Below are 4,532 nucleotides of genomic sequence, written 5' to 3'. Positions count from 1 at the left end.
AAAGTAATCTATTCTGAACTCTGCAAGGTGCATGTGTTGTGCAAAATAACGACTCTTGCATGTGATTGTCAAGGCAAGACTCCCAAAATTGTTTTGCTTTGCAAACCAAAAAACTCCACTTTTCTAAACTGGTGCAATACATCAGAAATATTAAACTTCATTGCTTTCATTCTGTATTCCTTCCTTTCATATGAATTTACATTACATACCACAAGCATTTAGAATTAGAGAATTCATTTTCGTTATAGCAACTGTTGCCAATACTTTGCAGTGTTTTACCATAGCTAGCAAGATCCCCTTTGGCCAGAAATATGCATCCTTGTCCCTGGATTCACAATCTTATATTTAGTCCTTGCCAACAGGCCGTTTTGGTTGCTCCAAATCAAATAAACTCTGAAGCCCACACAGTAAGTATTAGATCATTACTGAGCAGGCGGCACATAGGCTGGAGGTGCAAACAAAACTCAGGGCAAAAGGGAATCACCGTGCCTGAAATTAGACACAGAGGTGATTCAATTATGGCCAAGGGGGGAAAACACAAGACAAGGAGTAGAAGAAATAGCTGAAGTTAAATACTATCTCTGTCACTTATGGTATGACCTTGGTCAATCTCGAGCAGGACTCCGGACCTCAGCTGTAAAAGTGGAATAATAGGTTATGCCAGGTGACAAGGCAAGAGGGCATACACTCCTCAATTCAGCACATGCAGTTTCTGTAAAAGGACAAGCTTTACAGTCCACTGCCTAGGGCTTAATTCTAACTCTTATTCTAACCATGTGACCTTGGGCAAGCTGCTTAACCTCTCCATGTCTTCAGTTTTCTTATGTCTAAAACCAGGACAGTAATAGAGGCTACCTCACACTGAGTTAGCTTCAACCCTATCTTTCTCATCTTGTCAAAAGCCACAATTTTCAAAGCAGTTATCTTCAATCGACCTTGCCATTTCTTCACTTCCCTTTTTCACATTAACTCATTCAAAGCAGCCTTCTCTTCTTCCAACAAGAAGAAGCTCTTCTTGTTGAGATATCCAATGATCTCTACCCATATCTCTAAATCCAACAGACTCCTTCTAATTTTTATTTTGCTTGACCTAGCCATGACATTTGACCTGTTAACCACTTCCTCCTTTAACCACACGCACTTGCACACTTTTTAATTCAGTGTCAACACCATACACTTTTCCCACCCACTTTTTTAGCTGTCTTGTCCAGATCTCTTTGTGGTATGTCATCTGCTACCCATTTTTTAAATGTTGAAATTTACCAGCACTATCACTGACTCCATGCTCATCTCTTTCTGCACCTTCCTAAGTGATCCTGCATATGTCTGTGGCTTCAGTAAATCTCACCTCTAGTCCAGACTGACCTTGTCTAATTTTCAAACCCAAATATGTGGCCCATTTATCTACTCAAGATGCCTCTAAGGCATCTCAAAATCAGTTTTCCAAGACTAGTGATAGCATTTCCATTATCAGCTGTCCAAGCCAGTAGTTGGAGAATAATCCTTTATTCCACCCTCATGGCTCAGAGGGTCAAGAGTCTGCCTGCAATGTGGGAGACCCAGGTTCGATCCTTGGGTTGGGAAGATCCCCTGGAGAAGGGAATGGCAATCCACTTCAGTTGGTCCTTTAATGGACCGGAACCTGGTGGTCCGGAGAGTAAGAGAGAGAAAGAGGCTGACATCCCCTGGTTTACGCGGAAAGCCAATCGAGTCCTGTTCTTCGGGCTCGCGCTGCTGCACGTAGGCACCGGGCGCCCTCTCGAGTGGGTGAAGGCACAGTGCGCCTTCTCGAGAGGGGCTTAGAAGCCCGGGCAAGAAAGTGAGCTCAGTGGGCCTCCGCGCTCCAAGGAATTAGCCAGAAATAGAGACAGAGAGAGAGAGAGAGAAGAAAGAGAGAAAGACAGACACGGGAACCAAAGTTCTAATGGAGCAAAGGTGTTTTAATCAACATGGCGTGGGCATATATACTGTCTTACAAGGTGGTTATTCTCAGCAAAGACAAAGATTAAAATTTCAGACTTAACAAAACATAAGATGATCCCTATCAAAGAGAGAGAGTTGCAAACAATCACCTTTTACCATTTGGCTCATAAAAAGGAAGAGGGTACTTATCACTGTAATGAGAAATGCCTGGATTCCTCAGCCCCGAGAAAGGCGTGCCTCTCCTCTTAATTCCTGAATATTCAGGAATCAATAAGGGCCAGAGGGTTCCTGACAGATCCAAAACAGCATACAGGAAGCCTCTTGTTAAATGCTTCCTGACACACTTCAGTATTCTTGCCTGGAGAATTCCATGGACAGAGGAGCCTGGCAGGCTACAGTCCATGAAGAGGCAGAAAAGATTGAGCAAGTAACACTTCCACCCTTTTATTTCACACATCCAACCCATTATTCAATAATCTCAAATTCATCATTTATCAGCTCAAACATCATTTCCTAAGAGTAGACTTTCTCATATCCAAAGATAAAATTAACTTCCTTCCCTTCCCCTACACTATATTGTCCCATACATGCTTTCTCTCTGTTTTCCAACACTATTACATATAAATCTGAATCACCATTTCCTTCTGATCATGTTTTACACTCCTCCTAGAAGGTATACAGTATCTGTCTTCTCCACTGAGCAACTTGGGTTTCACAGAGTTGGTCTCACAAACCTGCTCAGCCCATCTGGATTTCCTTCTGCTGATAATAATGCAGAGTATGAACTACCTATACCCAAAACAGCGGATGAGACACTGAGCGTCAACTAATAGTGCAGTTGCAGTGAACAAATATGTCTTCGCAATCAATGCCTGTGCAATTTTGCTGTCACATTGGTCCACTCTCCATCTGCTGCTTGGCAACCAGGTCACCTCCTCCAAAAAGCCACTTCTCACACCTGGGCCACTCGAGCAATTCATCCACTTCTTCTTTGCTGCTCCCAAAGTTCCAACCATAGCTTCATACTTCCAACCAAAATTCAAATACAGCCTTGGGTCCCATTCTCTGATGCTAGGGCAACTTATTATCTTTAATTTTTCTTTCATCTAGTAGAGAGATAGATATAAAAGCACTGAATTTACTTATGTGCTTACTAATTCAAACTGAAAAACTGGAAATGAGGCAAACCAGTCATTTGTTTAAAAACTAAAAATACAGGTTTTAGCCTTTTTCTCATGAAGTTGGTAGAAACTTTAAGAAAAAAATATTTTTAATCTCAATAAGAGACCATCATTGGACCCAGTACAATGTCATACATCCTCTGAGGGGGAAAAATAGATACATAATTATTTATTAGAAAATAGGGGAAAGTAATCATTAAAGATCCATGCTTGGGGCTTCCCTGGCAGTCCAATGATTAAGAATCAGCACTTCCAGTTCAAGGGATGTGGGTTCCATCCCTGGTTGGGAAACTAAGATTCCCACAAGCCCTGCTCAGCCAATAAATCAATACATTAAATAATAGCTGTATACTTTTAAAAAAAAAAAAAAAGATTCATACTTGACAGTGAAGATGGCCTCCGTGGTGGGAAGGTTACTCTGGGCATCACTTGTCCGACATGTGAAAGCCATTCCTTGAGGCATTTCTGCCTATGCAGCCCTTATGTCTGCTGAAGAACGTGCTTGACAAATGCATTGTGGTCTGGTTCTGGTCCAACAAAATTGGCCTCTAGCATCAGTTCCTCACACCATATCCTTGCCATCACCCAGCAAGTGCCCTATATTAAGGGTATAGCCATTGACAATGGAGAGTTCAAAGACAATGACTGAGCGACTAAACTGATAACTTTAAGGGGAAATATTTGGTGCTCTTCTTCTATCCTTTGGATTTCACTTTTGTGAACAGAAATTTCACAATTGCTTTCAGTGACAAAGCCAATGAATCTCATGATGTGAACTGTGAACTTGCTGCAGTGTCAATGGGGTCCCACTTCAGCCCCCTGGCCTAGAGAAACACACAGAGGAAGAAGGCTGGTTTGGGCCACGTGAACATCAAGCGCTTGTCAGATCTGACTAAACAGCTCCCCCAACACTACAGTGTGCGGTGAGAAGGTTCTGATCCTTCACTGTGTGTTCTTTTCATAATTGACACCAATGCAGCCAACAAGCATTTGAGGATCAATGACCTCCCAGTGGGCTGAAGCATGGAAGAAACCCTCTGCTTGGTGAAGGCATTTCAGTTTGTGTAAACCAATGGAAAAGTCTGCCCAGCCAATAGGACATCAGCTTCTCCTGCAATTAAGCCCCATCCAACTGCTTCCAAGAAAACTTCAAGGAGGTAAATCAGTAGACAATGTGTACCTACAACTTGCCACACCAGAAAAGAACTGCAGTTGGACCTCATTTTTAGCATTTCAAAGATTATTATTTATAGAAGGCAAAAAACTAATTATGTTTGTATTTATAAATATCACTCTTAATATTTTGTTTTTGTAACATTTGCCAAGGCTTTTAAAATGTGGTCCATTACTAATGTAAGAAGTTCTTTATTGGCACTGTATGGTTGGATGGCTAATTTCTATAGAATATTTGGTTTACTTATTTCTTGG

General features: G+C 41.7%; 1 pseudogene; it reads left to right on the top strand.

The window, feature by feature from the left end:
- The first annotated feature begins 3,496 nt into the window (after positions 1-3,496).
- LOC133042336 (thioredoxin-dependent peroxide reductase, mitochondrial-like) lies at positions 3,497-4,273 on the top strand (annotated as a pseudogene).
- Positions 4,274-4,532: the final 259 nt, after the last annotated feature.

This window comes from Dama dama, chromosome 21 (genome assembly GCF_033118175.1).
Source record: "Dama dama isolate Ldn47 chromosome 21, ASM3311817v1, whole genome shotgun sequence".
Lineage (NCBI taxonomy): Eukaryota > Metazoa > Chordata > Mammalia > Artiodactyla > Cervidae > Dama > Dama dama.
Note: the sequence above shows the minus strand (reverse complement) of the source record. Positions and strands in the feature narration are given on the sequence as shown.